The sequence below is a fragment of the Podarcis cretensis genome (genome assembly GCF_951804945.1).
Source record: "Podarcis cretensis genome assembly, chromosome: 8".
In the NCBI taxonomy this organism is placed as follows: domain Eukaryota; kingdom Metazoa; phylum Chordata; class Lepidosauria; order Squamata; family Lacertidae; genus Podarcis; species Podarcis cretensis.
In genome coordinates, this window is record NC_137177.1 from 68,679,503 (window position 1) to 68,697,490 (window position 17,988).

A 17,988-nucleotide genomic window follows, 5' to 3' on the forward strand; every position below is an offset into this window, starting at 1 on the left:
GGGCCTTGCATGCTACAGATGAATGTGTATAGAGGTTCTTCACACACCTGGGGATCCTGGCCCTATTAGGGGACTATGTATTTGTATGCAGCTGCCTTGCGTACAAAATCACCAAATGATGGGTGAAGCCTTGACCCAGTGCTGAAATATTGTCAGTGGCAAATGGAATTCAGCAGCAAAACCTATCCAAGTATCTGATTTTAAGTTTGTGCAGCACGGCCACTCTGGTTGCAATCTGAAGAGGCTGGAAGAGTGCTGGTTTCAAATCTCACTTCAGCTACAAACTTAATTATGTGGCTGTCAGGGTTGAGCCAGAGGAAGCAGTCTGACATGCACCAGGGTCACAGAGGGCTGCACCTGGGAGTCAGAGCTAAGAAAAAGAATGGGCGAGCAGCCTGGGACCCTGTTGCATCTTAGATACAGAATCACAACATCCCAAAGGGCCTGATCCATAGCCTGAAAGAAAGATCCAACACTGCCCAGATCCACTGCCCAGAGGACAATTCCCACAACACAGGCCACAAACAAGTGCCCCTTGCAAAAACCTTTCCAACTTCAAATCAGCTATGTCTGGAGCAAAATCTTCAACTCCCATTCTTTGTCAGATACACAACCAGAATACTTTTAGGCTGCTCTGATTTTTCTGGTTCAACCCTTCTCAAGAGACCAAAGACAGGTATCAAAAACAGCTCACCCCCCTCTCAATGCATCATTCCTTCTAAGAGCAAATCACTGCAATCTAGGACAGAATCTTGCTCATACGGAATGCTACACAGAAAGCTACCTTATATTGGGGTCAGACCATTAGTGTATCTAGTGCATTACTGCCTACGCTGAGTTGTAGCAGCTCTCCAGGGTTTCTGGCAAGGAGTCTTCCCCAGTCCTAGCTGGAGATGCCAGGGATTGAACCCGGGGCCTTCTGCATGCTCTGACACTAAGCTACAGCCCCCCCCCCAAAAAATAGAAAGCTGCTTGATACACTATTAGTTTATCAAGCACAGTATTGTCTACATTTATTAGCAATGGCTCTGTAGGGTCTTTTCCAGCCCTACTTGGAGATGCCAGGGATATGGCAGCAGATGCAGGGCTGTCTTTATCTTCCTATATACATACAAATGTCATGCTGTTGTCATGCTGAAGTTCACGTGGCTGGCAGCAGCTGGCCACACCATTTCAATGTGATGACAGAATGGCAAGCAGGCAGGCAGGCAGGCAGGCAGGCAGGCAAGCAAGCAGCAAGGGCAGAAAGCAGTCCAGGTGAGCTGTTTAAAGGGGTGGTGTGTGTAAGAGGCAACCTCCATTAAATGCAGCTTCAGAAAATTTTAACAGGGGCAAAGGCATTCAGAGAGCAGTTTGGCACACCGATGTCTGAAGCACCTGCCCCCTGTGTTAAATGTGGCCGCAGCAAAGTTCAATGGAGGGAGGGACTTCAGAGAGAAGTTTGGAGAAATGTTCTCTAACCACCATAGCTTAGTGGCATAGTGTCTGCCTTTCAAGCGGAAGGTCCAAAGTTCAATCCCTGGCATCTCCCACTAGGGCTGGGAGAGACTCCTGCCTGAAATCCTGGCTGGGGCTGATGGGAGCTGTAGTCCTGCAACATTTGGAGGGCATGGATTGAGGAAGGCAGTTCTAGAGCTGCTGGAGAGGGAGAGGAGCCTTGAGTAGCAGCAACTGCAGCAATTTGAACCAAGAAAATCCCAGCCCTCCTCAAAAAAGCAAAAATGGAGACAGCGATTTAATGGAGACGTGGATCTGAAAACAAAGACTGTCCCTATTAAACATGAACAGCTGGAGCATTTCATTTTACAGTCCCTGGTAAGCATTAAATCATGTTCAGAAGAGGCTTCCTTCCTTCACATTCTTCCAGGAGTTGCTGTTCCAGCATTTTAAAAAAATGTGTTTTTTTTTTAGCTACCCAGAGGTATTCTGTACATTGAAAGCAAACCACGAAAAACACAGGCGGAAATTGTGACGATGCCCCATAAAAATGACGCACGGCAGTTATCCATAAATGAAACACCTGATTTTAATTAGCTAATTTAAACTCCAAGAACAATGGTATTGACCTGGGGGAGGGGAATGAAGGAAAGAAAGCAAAGAATGGGGGAAGGAGGTCAAAAATAGAAAACAAGAGGCTGATTTACTGGCCTGGGGGAGGTGTGTGTGTGGGGATGGATGGACGGGTTTTATGTTCTTTTTGTACCCATGCCTATTTTGTTCCATTATGATGTCATGGGAGGGTGGTAACCTGATGTGATGTCTTCTTATGCAGATAACAACTACAGTGGTACCTCGGGTTACATACACTTCAGGTTACAGACTCTGCTAACCCAGAAATAGTACCTCAGATTAAGAACTTTGCTTCAGGATGAGAACAGAAATTGTGTTCCGGTGGCGCGGCGGCAGCAGGAGGTCCCATTAGCTAAAGTGGTGCTTCAGCTTAAGAATGGACCTCTGGAACTAATTAAGTACTTAACCCGAGGTACCACTGTATTTGTAGAATCAGAAGGAGAACCCTGGACTACTGCAATGCACTCTATGTGGGGCTGCCCTTGAAGTTAAGACCATAAGAACAGCCCATTTGGTCTAGTTCCCAACTAGGGAAAAACAGGACCTGAGTGCAACAGCACTCTCCTCGCTTGTGATTTCCATCAGGTGACATTCAGGAGCAGAGGCAGTACATAGCCACCATAGTTAGTAGCCAGTGTAAACCTTATCATCCGATACCTTGTCTAACTCTCTTTTACAACCATCCAAATGGGTGGCCACCTACAGCTTAACTATGCTCTGTCTGAAGAAGTATATCTTATCTGTCCTGAATGTTTTGGCATTCAGCTTTACTGGACGTCCGTGAGTTCTCATGACTTGGAAAAATTCAAATTGGCCCAAATGCGCCAGCCAGATTACTGACTGGGGTTTAGATTTCATATGAACCCTGTTTTAAAATAGCAGCAGGAGTTGCCAGTTTCTTTCTGGGTCCAATTCAAGAAGCTCACATTAGCATTTAAATCCTTTAAAGCAACTTAGGCCCCGGATATAGCGAAAGACTGCCTCTTTCCCTATAGACGTCTTAGGTGTTAAGACAGGCAGATGTGGCCCTCTTGGTAATTCTGCCACCCTTGGAAGATTGGCATGTGGTGGCCCAGGAGAGGACATTCCCTTTGGTAGGTAAAGGTAAAGGTAAAGGTAAAGGTAAAGGTAAAGGTAAAGGTAAAGGTAAAGGTAAAGAATCCTTGGACGGTTAAGTCCAGTCAAAGGCGACTAGGGGGTTGTGGCGTTCATCTTGCTTTCAGGCCAAGAAAGCTGGAGATTGTCCACAGACAGCTTTCCGGGTCATGTGACCAGCATGACTATACCACTTTTGGCACAACGGGACACTGTGACGGAAGCCAGAGCATATGGAAATGCTGTTGACCTTCCCGCCACAGCGGTACCTATTTATCTACTTGCACTGGTGTGCTTTCAAACTGCTAGGTTGGCAGGAGCTGGGACAGAGCAACGGGAGCTCACCCCATTGCACTGATTCAAGATGGGTGACACCTGGCTTGAGAGCAGTACATGTGAAAAGGATCTAGGAGTCTTGGTTGACCACAAACTTGACATGAGCCAACAGTGTGACGTGGCAGCTAAAAAAGCCAATGCAATTCTGGGCTGCATCAATAGGAGTATAGCATCTAGATCAAGGGAAGTAATAGTGCCACTGTATTCTGCTCTGGTCAGACCTCACCTGGAGTACTGTGTCCAGTTCTGGGCACCACAGTTCAAGAAGGACACTGACAAACTGGAACGTGTCCAGAGGAGGGCAACCAAAATGGTCAAAGGCCTGGAAACGATGCCTTATGAGGAACGGCTAAGGGAGCTGGGCATGTTTAGCCTGGAGAAGAGGAGGTTAAGGGGTGATATGATAGCCATGTTCAAATATATAAAAGGATGTCACATAGAGGAGGGAGAAAGGTTGTTTTCTGCTGCTCCAGAGAAGCGGACACGGAGCAATGGCTCCAAACTACAAGAAAGAAGATTCCACCTAAACATTAGGAAGAACTTCCTGACAGTAAGAGCTGTTCGACAGTGGAATTTGCTGCCAAGGAGTGTGGTGGAGTCTCCTTCTTTGGAGGTCTTTAAGCAGAGGCTTGACAACCATATGTCAGGAGTGCTCTGATGGTGTTTCCTGCTTGGCAGGGGGTTGGACTCGATGGCCCTTGTGGTCTCTTCCAACTCTATGATTCTATGATTCTATGATTCAAACCTCCGACCTTCTGATTGGCAAGCCCAAGAGGCTTAGACCACAGCGCCACCCATGTCCCTCCCTTTAGCAGGCCCCAAGTGGCCTCACAGAGGCAGGTCTGGTATTCTTTCAAACCTCTTTACCCTGTTTTTTTTTTAGGACCCACCCTGTTCTTTTAATTGTAAACTGTTGTAACTGTATTTAATCCTGTTAACTGGTTTTAATATTGTTGTAACCCGCCCTGGGAAGAACGGGCCAGAAATTCCTACAATAGCAACCGTAATATCCCCCCCCCCAGTTGTGATGAAATGTGCAAAGGAGAACCCAGTAGATGCAGGGAGAGGGTTCTACAGAAATGACCCTTAATTTTCTCTATAGGAGGTAAAGGATAAAGGGACCCCTGACCATTAGGTCCAGTCGTGACCGACTCTGGGGTTGCGGCTCTCATCTCGCTTTACTGGCCAAGGGAGCCGGCGTACAGCTTCCGGGTCATGTGGCCAGCATGACTAAGCTGCTTCTGGTGAACCAGAGCAGCGCATGGAAACACCGTTTACCTTCCCGCCGGAGCGGTACCTATTTATCTACTTGCACTTCGTGCTTTCAAACCGCTAGGATGGCAGGAGCTGAGACTGAGAAATGGGAGCTCACCCTGTCACGGGGATTTGAACTGCCGACCTTCCGATCAGCAACCCCTAGGAGCTGTGGTTTAACCCACAGCGCCACCCGCGTCCCTCTCTATAGGAACATTGACACATAATGGAAGTTGCAGTTCTAGAGACAGCATCCTATGTACACACATTCACTGCAATCTGACTTTGCTCTCAAAAATCTTTCTATTGGAAATAAGCAACACAACACAACAGTTCTCTCACCCCGTTCCTGCCCCCTTTCCCTTGTGTTGTCATGCAGAAATACTTTAATCTGATAGAACCATTCAGAAACAAATTTCTTATGCAAATTAACCAAGAACAAGAAGGATCAAACTTGTTAGCTGAGAGGAGTGGAGTGCCAGAGGGCCATGAACCCCAAACAAATCTGTAATGCGCCTTAAAATTATCCACTTCACACAACCTGCTAAACAGCCTGTCAAAAGGCTCTGCTGAGATCTGTTTAGCAATTTAGATCCTGCCTGGATGCAGTGGAGGGGTAGCTTAGCCTGGAATCCTCTTTAACTCAGTTAAATGCTAGCATCTCAACCTATCATCCTTAAGGCAGAAAGGGAAAGTGTGTGGGGGTGGGTGGGAATGAAGCACAGTAGCATGAAAAGCTAATTATAATAATAATAAGGAAAAAAATCTACGTGCGCAACATGACAAAACCTGCGCTTGCAGCAAGCATACAAACCTTGCCAACTTGCAACTTCCCTCCCCTTTTCATATAAATGTAGCTTTATTGATTTCTAATATAGAGCAACAATTACAAAAAAGGGAAAAATATACAAAAAACGAAACCCCAACTTACACCCCCTCCCTGGTGGATCAGTCTACTCAGTGCTATTATTCTAGAAAAAGAGGTGCCAGAACTCACCATTAACACCTCCCTTGTTCTCTGAGAGGTGCCTGAACGGAACTCAGTTCTGTAAATTTAACCTCTTGCAAGGTTAGTAAAAGGTAAAGAGACCCCTGACCATTAGGTCCAGTCGTGGCCGACTCTGGGGTTGCGGTGCTCATCTTGCTTTATTGGCCAAGGGACACGGCGTACAGCTTCCGGGTCATGTGGCCAGCATGACTAAGCCACTTCTGGTGAACCAGAGCAGCACGTAAACGCTGTTTACCTTCCCGCCGGAGCGGTACCTATTGATCTACTTGCACTTTGATGTGCTTTCGAACTGCTAGGTTGGTAGGAGCAGGGACCAAGCAACGGGAGCTCACCCCGTCGCAGGGATTCGAACCGCCAACCTTCTGATCGGCAAGTCCTAGGCTCTGTGGTTTAACCCACAGCGCCACCCACTTCCCTTATTCAATAGGTATAAATATCCAATTATAAATCAAGATCCATTTCTTAATCTTGGAAACTTGCCGCTTTCAACAGAAGCCAGAGACTGCGCAACGCGGGTTTAGTGGTGCTTCTCTCTTCATGCCCGCAGCTTGATCCCGTGCTCGGATCTATTAGCCAAACTCGAGGGACAGGAGAGCATGCAAGGGCACCGCCAGTTGCCATGTCCCTCAAGGTAATCCCCTTGAGGTTCCAAGGTCCGAGGAGCCTTTGTGGAACCTCTAAAAACCCTGCGCCGCTCGAGATTCCCGCAGGGCTATCTCGCGCTTCTTTCCAATGCGCCCCGCCCCCAGGACACGCGGCAGCCCCGCCCCCGGCTGCTCTCCGCCCCCTGGTGCCGGAGCATGAAGCTCTGCCACTGCAAGCAATAGGCATTTTCAGGGTTGAAGGACATATTCTAGCCAGGCAAGAACACTCAAGGAGGATGCAACGCAGGGCCAGTGAGCGGCATAGTTGGGGAAGACTAGAAGGTCACACCTGGGCCCCAGGCCTGATGTTCCCCATATCCTAATCTGGGAGCAAATCACATTGAATTCAATTAACTTACTCCCTTGTGGTTGTGCTTAGCTGCATGTATCGATATTATGATGGACTATTTCTTTATGAAATATATATAAAAAAATAAAAAATTGTCCAGTAGCACCTTAGAGATCAGCTAAGATTGTTCTTGGTATAAGCTTTGCATGCAACAATTTATATTGTTATATTGACTGCGTCAGACCAACACGGCTACCTACCTGAATCTATTTCTTGACAGTCTACCTTTCCATCTTTCATTGCAGATCTGTGTTATGCCCCTTGCGGTCAGTGCACTCTTGGCAACTGCAATACGATTGCATGTTCCTTACCTCTAGGATGGTGTTTCCCAAACTTGGGTCCTAAGCTGCTTTTGGACTACAGTTCCCATCATCCCTGGTTACTGGTCTTGCTGGCTAGGGATGATGGGGGTGGTAGTCCAAAAACAGCTGGAGACCCAAGTTTGGAAAACCCTGATCTAGAGGGATCTGATCATGCTCCCTCTTTTCCTTCTTGTGCTAGACCTAAAGATCTAGTTGGAAAAGAGGCATGCAAATATTAAACCAAATCAGAATCAAATCAAAAGTGGGAGAAACGATGCTGTAAACTTTACCCTGATGCAGGAGGTTTTGCACCCCCTTCCACACATTCCTCTTTGCTGTCCTAGTAGACAAACGGGTTCAAAGACACATCCCAGGCAGGTGCGAAAACATCCAAGAAGGGTGGGGCCAGAGAGGGGTGTGGCCTAGGGAGGGGGTGAGAGTTCTGAGGGCCAGAGAGAGAGGACCAGAGGGCCTGATTTAATTCCTGACCTGGAGGTTCCCAATTGAGGATTCAGAAGGAACACCAGGCAGGTCATATGTAAGACCTTTTGCAAGTTCATGGGGGCGGGGAATGAAAGGAAAGGTCTGGAGGTTGGTGGGGAATTGGGAAATGAGTAGGAGCCCACAACATCCCCAGCAACAGGCTCTGGGTTCCAGTCTGGCTTCAAATCAGATGGAGCTGTTCTCCCCATTTTGGAAAACAGTTCCGTTTGCCAAGCCCAACTACAAACAGGACTGGAGGGGGTTTGTGTGCGAGAGGGTGTGTGTGTGTGTGTGTGCATTCTAGCAAGGGAGTCAGGATGAACTTCCTCCTATATGAATGAGGCCTGCAGCCAATTTTTCAAAAATGTGTTTGTGCGATCCCATTAGAGGTTTCTTCTGCTTCTTCTTTTTTTTTTAAGGGACTGCAACCCCCACTCCACTATGCCATCAAAAACAGCAATTCCCTTACCAATCAATAAGTAATTTATGACTAATACCTGTCTGCCATTTTTAATAGACTAATATTTCAAGCCTATGCAACAATATCGGACCATTTTCCCCTGACCTAGACATGTTTATGCGAGCAGAGGGATTGCATGCCCCAAATGTCCTGGATCGTTATTTGCTACGTGTATTGTAATCAAATTGTTGCCATGATTTCTGTTGCAGCTGACAGGACCCTAAAGATCATCCTTCAAGAGGGAATTCTCCAATGATCATCACTGGGGTGAGTGTGCCAGCAGCTCAGGGGTAAGAGCATCCCTGCTGCCTGGGGAGTGGTCCTAACACTTCATCAGTTCCATTGCACAGAAAGGCTATTGCCTGTATTCAACTGTATTTATTTATTTAACACATTTTCTTTCTGCCATGCTCTTTAACTGGAAAGGCTCCCGGGGCAGCTTAGAAAGATCAGTAGTTAAAGAGAGGCTTAACACATGAAAGGCAGGACACGAAAGGAAACAGGAAGGAGGAGAAAAAGTAAAAAAAAGGGACCTCAGTTCTTAACGTCTCCAAGTGCTTACAAACACTAGATGGGATGGAAACAGTTCAAGGAGACTCTTGGCAGAGTTGACGGAGCTGCCCTGTTTCCCTATTCTTCATCGGCTGCAGCTTCATGAAGTGGAAGCTGATGTCCTATAGCCCACAAAGAACTGTGCATCCTCAGCTAGGCCAGATGCCATGCCAGGAGCTGGTCAAGGTACAACCAGGTGCCTATAGCTCCATACATACTTCCAGCTCCATTACCATTCTTGCTCATTCATTTGGGCTCAGGACCATACAGCTGGAAGAGCCTCAGACAATGAAATAAACTATGAAGGTGACAGTAAAACTGATGGAAAGGTGACAAAATCTCCCCAGGTGTTTGCAAGCAAAGCAGTCTAAGACACAGTTGGGGAACCTCGGGCTGTATGAACCCTCCAAGGCTCTCTATTCAGGTCTTAAGACTCTTCCCAGGCCACGCCTCCTCTTCCCAGGCCACGCCCTTACTGGCCACACCCTCCTTCCCGGGTGCTTTAAACCAAACAGGATGTGTCCTTCAACATCAATAATAATAAAATAATAAAATTTTATTTATATCCCACCCTCCCCAGCCGAAGCCGGGCTCAGAGCGGCTAACAACAGTAAAATAACACAGCATTCTAAAATCAATTCATTATAAAATCAGTTCAAATCAAATTGATGGCAACCATTGGGCTAGAGTTCTGTGAAGAATTACCAAAGGACGGGGTCAGGCTGTGCCTTGGCCAAAGGCCTGGTGGAACAGCTCTATCTTTCAGGCCCTGCGGAAAGATGTCAAGTCCCGCAGGGCCCTAGTCTCGTGACAGAGTGTTCCACCAGATCGGAGCCACAGCCCAAAATGCCCTGGCTCTGGTTGAGGCCAGCCTAACCTCTCTGTGGCTCGGGACCTCCAAGGTATTTTTGTTTGAAGACCATAAGGTCCTCCGTGGGACATACCAAGAGAGGCGGTCCTGTAGGTACGAGGGCCCTAGGCCGTATAGGGCTTTAAAGGTTAAAACCAGCACCTTTGCTTGGTTCGCTGGGATAGATGATGGAGAGAGAGGCATGGGTGCAGAAACTCTGCTTTCTGCAGAGCCACAGAAGCACTACTAAACTGCCTCTACCACCTGTAAAACATCACACCTGCCTTCACCTTAAATGTCATACTATTTCAGCCAATGTAGGGGTCCTTCTAGCAGTTGATTTATGAGTCCAGGATCTATCTCCCATCCATAAATTTGACTTGAGATAGACACAGCATTTACACACAGCTGTAGTTGATTTAATTTATTAAGATATTGGTTCCGTTCAAATTAATGGACACGTTTTATAGAGTGAGTTCTCACCAAGAGTTCCATCTCAAATAAATGGCTAATTACTTGGATTCAGACAAAGTGCTCATCCCTAATATATAATAAGGGGACCCATAGATAAAGCACCATTAGTCCTCATTTTTCACTTCTGAGGGAAAGAATCATTGAAATTAATATAGTCTGAACTTTCTCTCTCCCTCTAACAAAAGACGAGTCTCCTCCTTCTCTTCAAAAAGTGATTAGTACTAAAGTATGAGAGAGAGATTTATTAGCCATCGGAGAACTTCATTCCAAATAGGATTAATAAGAAAATTAATAGAAATGGCTACAAACATTACACACAGTTGAACAATTACCATTATAGATGAATAGTGGCTGCTAAGAAAGCATCCGGGAAATCTCAGAAGAACCAAGGAAGAGCAGCCCTGCTGAACCAAAGCAAACTCCATCTAGTCACAGAATCACAGAGATGAAGATTTGGAAGGGACTCCCTACGAGGGTCATCTAGGCCAACCTCCTGCCAGGCGCGCCAACTCCAGGGGGCTGGGGTGCCTTCAGTCCCCTCAAAATCCCTGGACAACTGGCTGGGCCCTCTCAATGCTGAGGGGCTGGAGGAAGCTCCCGACAGTTGGCCTTCCCAACTGTGGACCTCTTCCATCTTGTGTGTGATGCGTGTTGGGACATGTGTGTTGGCGCAAGCCTCCGATGAGCACCAGTGTCAGATGGGAAGATGCACTGTGCTCATCAGCAGGGGCGCACCAATGTGCTGGACCTTTGGTGCTCTGGCACAACCCTGCTGGTGGGCCCATTGCTCCTTCCCATCTGGCGCTGACACTCTGGGCTAGTTAGGAGGGTCTAGCACTCTGGTGCAACCCTCTGTTGAACACAGGAAGACTGCTGGGCTCATAACCAGCCTTCTGGCAAGCCCAGTGCGCTGGTGTTACATGTGTGTGTTGTCACACATGTGTGACTTCACATGTGAGATGAGCCCTCCCCCCCATGTTGGGCACAACTCGGCACTTCTGCTTCCTGTAGTGCAAGAATCACAGCTAAAGCATTGCTCCAACCAACACCAACACCTTCTGACATAAGTCCATTCCACTGCCCCACAGCTCTTACCACCAGAAAGTTCCCCCATCCTGTTGATTGCCTTGGCCAACCAGGTGCATCTTGGGAAGCCCACAGAGCAGGATGTGAAGGCAATGCCCCTCTCCCCCAGCAGCATGGTGACATTGCCTCCTCTGACCACTTGGAGACCGGGATGGTCACTAAAGGAAAAGGCTGTAGCTAAGCAGTAGATCGCAGGGACATGGGTGGCACTGTGGGTTAAACCACAGAGCCTAGGACTTGCTGATCAGAAAGTCGGAGGTTCGAATCCCTGCGACGGGGTGAGCTCCCATTGCTCAGTCCCTGCTCCTGCTAACCTAGCAGTTCAAAAGCACATCAAAGTGCAAGTAGATAAATAGGTACCACTCCGGTGGGAAGGTAACTGGCATTTCTGTGCGCAGCTCTGGTTCGCCAGAAACAGCTTAGTCATGCTGGCCACATGACCTGGAAGCTGTATGCCGGCTCCCTCAGTCAGTAAAGCGAGATGAGCGCCGCAACCCCAGAGTCGGCAACGACTGGACCTAATGGTCAGGGGTCCCTTTACCTTTACGCAGTAGATTGCAGTGGCAAAAGGTCCTAGGTTCATTCCCTGGATGTGAGGCTGGGAATGCCCCGCATCTGAAACCCAGGAGCGTTGCTGCAAGTCAGTGTAGAGTCTATACTGAGATAAACAGACCAACACTCTGGCTTGGTGCAAAACTACTTCCCATGTCCAGCTCCCAGCCATTCCAGCTCAGCCAAGGACCTCAGGGGGCAGGGCTTAGACTGGGGTATAGTCACCTATGGTCCTGGCCTAGCCTTGTCCCCCAGCACATTTGTCCAGCTGCACCTGTTCAGGCTCTTTCGACCTGCTGATCCAGGTTCCTTTGTCCTGCAAAAGGTGACTCCCTTCTCCCTTCCATGACCCAAAGGCGTGTGTTTTTGAGACAGCTGAGTCAGTTCAGCAAGAGGCCAAACCTGTTCCTTTAGCCTCCCTTGGGTGAGCTGAATAAATAGCTGCATTTGCTGCATTGCCGGAGTCCCTGCATTGTCCAGATGTCCATGCTGCATAAGAAGATTCAGAGTACAAGAAGCTGACTTAGTCAAACTACTGGTGCCTCTAGTAGCTTATTACTGTCCTCACCAGGGTTGGGGAACATCAGGCACAGAGGGCAGATGCAGCCCCCTAAGTCTCTTGACCTGGTTCTTGGGACCTTCCATAGGTCCTGCCCTATTTCCCCAGGTGCCAACTCTCAGCAGTCCTGTTTTGCACCCTTCTTGGGTGTTTTTGCCTGGTTGGAATGGGTCCTTCAGGATGCAGTACCCACAAAAGAGTTCTAGCGGTTGAAATTGATGGGATATGCTGAATTGGAAAGTTTAACTAGTAAAATTGAGAATGAGATGAGACGGCCTTTAAGGAGGGTTGGAAAATGTAGATTATTTTTTAAAAAAAATTATTGCAAACATATTAAAACGCTGGCAGGTTTAGAGTAAGGTCAGCAATAAAAGTTATTCTGAGAATAAGGAGAAGGAAGGAAGGCATAAGTCAATTATAATATGCAGCAGCAATAGATAATTTGAGGAAGCCATGGAAGGCTGGAAGGGAAGTCAACTATCAAGGGAATGTATATTGGAAAGCGTTTACCAATTGTATTTTATTTTTGGAAAATTTGTAAGTAAATAAAAAATGGAATGTGTCCTTGAACTCTGATAATGCCTCTTTGCATGAACTCCCATGCAGAACTGGAATTTGCATTCATGGCTCTGCCCATTTTTGCCTTTGCCCTGCCCCTGGGCAGGTTCCCCAGCCCTGGGGATGGATCTCCAGGGTTGCAAAAGTGAAACAAGATTCCAGTCCTCATGGTTCTGAATAAACGGATGATTTAAGGAGAAATGCAGGAAGCGGCCTTGTACCAAGACACACCTTTAGTCTATCTAGCTCAGTAGTACCTACACTGACTGGCAGCAGTTCTCCAGGATTTTAGGTAGGGATCTCTCTCAGTCCTACTTGGAGATGCAGGGGACTGAACCTGGGACCTTCCACATGCAAGGTAGATGCCCTGCCACTGGGCTATGGTCCTGCCCCATTATAGCTCAAGTCGGTAGAACATGAGTCTCTTAATCTCAGGGTCGTGAGTTTGAGCCCCACGTTGGGCAAAAGATTCCTGTGCTGCAGGGGGTTGGACTACATGGCCCTCAGGGTCCCAACTTTACAATTCTATGATCCCATCCTTCCAGAAGGGATGCGGGTGGCGCTGTGGGTTAAACCACAGAGCCTAGGACTTGCCGATCAGAAGGTCAGCAGTTCAAATCCCCACGACGGGGTGAGCTCCCGTTGCTCGGTCCCTGCTCCTGCCAACCTAGCAGTTCGAAAGCACGTCAAATTGCAAGTAGATAAATAGGTACCACTCTGGCAGGAAGGTAAACGGTGTTTCCGTGCGCTGCTCTGGTTCACCAGAAGCGGCTTAGTCATGCTGGCCACATGACCCGGAAGCTGTACGCTGGCTCCCTCGGCCAATAAAGCGAGATGAGCACCGCAACCCCAGAGTCGGCCACGACTGGACCTAATGGTCAGGGGTCCCTTTACCTTTTATCCTTCCAGAATTAGTCTAATCCCCCTTTTAACACCATCTAAATCATTGTGACCTGATCCAGAATCCCACCAGCTCCTGAGATGCATGTGACCCAGCCTACTTTGCATCTCGACATATAATTTTCACCCAAGTTGTCTGTGCCAGGCAATTTCCTCCACGCTTTCCCTGCGTTTGGAGAAGTGTTCATTTCCGCGGCACGAGAAAGGAGGGTGGTAGGCGGCTTATCATAGCATTTGCACTACAATAAACAGCCGATCAAAAACCTTCCCTGGCAATGCATTTCCACGCATCTCAGAGGCGGCCCGATTAATCCCTGTTCTGCATTCAGGCTACGATAAGGTAAGCCCCTCTTCAGCAGATCGCTGGGATTTTAAGGGGCTCAAGGAAAGAGGCATCTCAGCAATTTTTGCAGGTTTGGAAGCAGCGAACTGGAAGGGGGAAAAAAATTAATCAAAGGGAGCAGAGCGCAGGAGTCTTTCCTCTCCAAATAAGAATTAACATCTGTTACTAAAATTGCGGCTGTTGCTGAGTCTGTGTCGGGAGTAGAGAGCTGTGTAAAGCAAACCGCTACTAGAGCCCGTCAAGCATAGCCAAACATACACCCACATTCAGCAGGAGAACAGTTCAGGTGGCTGTCAAGCTCTTGCTGCGCTCTGTTCGTGTGGCAACATGCAGACTCTCCTCAGCTTAAGAACAAAACAACAACAACAACAAAAAAGAGCCTGGCTGCTGTATCAGGCCATAGGCCCATCAAGTCCGGCATTCTGCCCTCAGAGTGGCCAGCTAGATGCCTGAGAGAAGTCTGTAAGCAGGACCTGAGTGTAACAGCAGCTCTCCCCTCTTGCAGTTTCCAGCCACTGCTTTTCAGAAGCATGGACTGCCCCCAACCGTGGAGGGAAAACCTAGGGGCGATGTCAGAGACAAGGAGGAATGATGGAGACCACCTCCCCATCCTGACCCTTCCAGGGGAAGAGGAAGACAGTATAGATTTAGAACAGAGGTTTGAGGGAGGTCGCAGCTCAGAGGCAGATGAGAGGGAAAGCTGGGAAATCGTGGGAGAGCCAGAGCAACATGTTGTCATTAGAAAGCATCCCAGACCTCCATCTCATAGAACCCGGCAAGCCTTAAAAGTAGGAGAGCAAAGAGCTCGAAGAGAGACGGTACGTAGCAGCACCCATAGAGGAGGTGAAGATGATAAATGAGGAAGTGGGAGAGATGGAGGGGTGGAGATTCACTTGACACAACACTATTGTCCAAGAGGTTGGGTTCTATAGCCTCTCTCTGTAAAGACTGAAATAAAAAAGGACTGTAAGAAACTTTCCCTTATCTTTATGCTTTCCTGGGCAACCAGCCGGGAGCTGCTGACAGCATCCTGACAGGCTAGTAGCTACTGGTAACTCTGCAAATTTGTCTAACCTGAATCCTGAAAAGACAAAGGGGTATATGTCCTGTGTTCTCTATTTACTAAGGGCGAGGGTGGGAATGAAGGGTGCATGGTGTCCTTCTCATGACAGCCTCCCCAAGCTGCTTTGCAAGGGTCATTGCAGCCTCACAAAGCGGCTCAGGGCTGGTGACGCTGGGCATGCAATGGGCTCCCTTCACCCTCTGCACCCTGCCCACCCTGGCACAATGAAAGCATGCTCTGCCACTGCTATTTACCAAAGGGCAGATCAGGTTTAAGGTGCTGGTTTTAACCTTTAAAGCCCTATATGGCCTAGGACCCTTGTACCTATGGGACCGCCTCTCCTGGTATGTCCCATGGAGGACCTTACGGTCTTCAAATCAAAACATCTTGGAGATCCCGGGTCACAGGGAGGTTAGGCTGGCCTCAACCAGAGCCAGGGCTTTTTTGGCCGTGGCCCCGATCTGGTGGAACGCTCTGTCACAAGAGACTAGGGCCCTGAGGGACTTGACATCTTTCTGCAGGGCCTGCAAGACGGAGCTGTTCCACCAGGCCTTTGGCCAAGGCGCAGCCTGACCCCCTCCTTCGGTAATCCTCATAGAACTCTAGAATTAATGGTTGCCATTAATTCGATTCTGAATTGATTTTAGAATGTATTTTAAGTATTTGACTGTGATTTTATGTAAATCGTGCTATTTTTACTGTTGTTAGCCGCTCTGAACCCGGCTTTGGCTAGGGAGGGTGGGATATAAATAAAATATTATTATTATTATTAGTTTTGGGAAAGGCAGCCTTAATCTCTGAGCACCACAATCTGAATCCTTCTGAGTCTCCCCTCCCCACGCCAGCCACAAGAAAGGAGATTCCAAATAAAACATCAGGAAGAACTTTCCTACAGGAAGAGCTGTTTGACAGAGGGATGGGACCCCACCAAGAGGGGGTAGACTCCCCTTCTATGGAGGTTTTTAAGCAGAGGTTGTTTGGCCATCTGTCATGGATCTAGCTGATACTGCTGCATCGCAGCGGGTTAGACTGGATGACCCTCAGAGCCCCTTCCAACTCTACAATTCTATGATTCTATACGGTCCAACTAGCTCAGTATTGTCCACACTGACCGGCAGAGACGCTCCCAGGTTTTAAGGGAGAGGTCAAATGTGGAGATACCAGGGATTGAACTGGCAACTCTCTGTGCACAGAGTGAAGGAGGGACAGAACAGTCCATAGTTGGAAGCAGACTCATATTCTCCCCCCCCCTTTTTCCCGTGCACTGGACCTCAGAAATTAGTCTGGGAAGAGCAGCAGACTCACATTCTGAGAAATTAAGGCAGAATGAATACAGATAAGAATTTAACAAGTGGTGCCTTACCATACTGTGCATTTAACAAAAAAGAAAGAGAAGGTCAGGTTCAACCTCCAGCATCTCTATAGCTAAAAGAATCGGGGAGCAAGTGGCCTGGAAGCCTCTCCTCTATCTGAGACTAAAGAGCTGCTGCCAGTCAACCCTACTAAGTAGCCCCTAGATCAGGGCTCAGCAAACTTTTTCAGCAGGGGGCCTGTCCACTGTCCCACAGACCGTGTGGGGGGCCGGACTATATTTTGGAAAAAAATATGAACGAATTCCTATGCACCACAAATAACCCAGAGATGCATTTTAAATAGAAGGACACATTCTACTCATGTAAAAACACCAGGCAGGCCCCACAAATAACCCAGAGATACATTTTAAATAAAAGTCATGTAAAAACACGCTGATTCCAGGACCGTCCGCAGGCAAGATTTAGAAGGCGATTGGGCCAGATCCAGCCCCCGGGCCTTAGTTTGCCTACCCATGCTCTACAGGCCTTGGAAGCTGCCTCCTTACCACTGATTTTCATTGCATTTCTCCTCTGCTCTCTCTTTCTCCTGCTTGCTAAACAGACTGTGCTTTTATCATGTTTGAGTCTAACGTCTTTTGATGGCATTTCTCCGCAACCTTTGGAAAGGTACCAGAAGAGAGGAACCCACATGTGGTATGTTGTGCAGCTTGGAGTTTATATTTAGAGTCTCTCGGTGCCCAGCATGAACCGCTGGAAGTCGCTTTCCTCTGCAGGTAATTTGGATAGATGGGAGCAATCAGGACTGGCGGTTTAGCGTAGCTATGAAATGCCGCATCCACGCTGAGCTTCAAGTACATTAGCAGAGAGAACCCCCCTCCCTCTCCTTTTGCACCAGCAGGGCTATGCAGAACTCTGCATATGAACACCAGAGTCCTTGCTGGATCAGAGCGTAAGGTCCATCCAGCCCACAGGTGCTTATGGGAAGCCCCTAATATGGGGGTCTCCAAGGTGGTGACCTTGGGTACCATGATGCCCTTGAGGTCTTCTCCTGGCCCTCACGGAGTTTCTGAGCTGCCCCACGAGATAGTGAAGATGGTTAGCTTCACAGCCCTCGTAAAGGACATAGAGTTGAAGGAAGAGGTCGATAGAGGGGCACTCTTTCCCACTTCCTCCTTCAGCTCTGTGTAGCTCAGATGAATTCAACTGGATCTGACCACATCAGGCAAGGATGTCTAAAAATACCTACTGGGGAGCCCGATTCCCTTCTTTTGCGAAACTTCCAACAGTGAATGAATAGCACCCCTCCTGGCCTCCCAGTTGTGCCAACGAAAAGATCATGTGTGTATGTGTTTGAGGTCCGGAAGATGTGTAAAAAAGGCTTATATGTTTGGATTCTGCCCCCCCGTAATGTTTCCCATGGTGAAGGGACCGTCTTTTCTCCACTGGTGAAAGAATCCCTTTTTGTGGGACATGGGAATAGAAGGATGGGGGGCAGGAGAAGGTTCGCTCTGGGCTTTGGTGGACGACTGAGCTGTTTTCCCATTTTGTAGCACCTTTGCATGGTTTCCAGGTTGGATCAGCAACCTTTCGTCCTGGCTGCAGTTTCCCATTCCTAGTCTTTATTTTGCCTTCACTGGCCTTACCCTCACCTGCCAACACTCGGTTGCACCCAGCCAAGTTTTGCTCTGAGTTGACCAACTGAAGTTCGTGGGCCTAAGTCACCTGTGTCTGTTAAT

General features: G+C 48.1%; 1 protein-coding gene across 2 annotated transcripts in view; it reads right to left on the reverse strand.

Moving 5' to 3' along the window:
- Positions 1-17,988, reverse strand: part of LOC307222064 (kazrin-like) — a 227,339-nt gene that overhangs the window by 29,970 nt on the left and 179,381 nt on the right. The gene's annotated exons all lie outside the window — the stretch shown is intronic.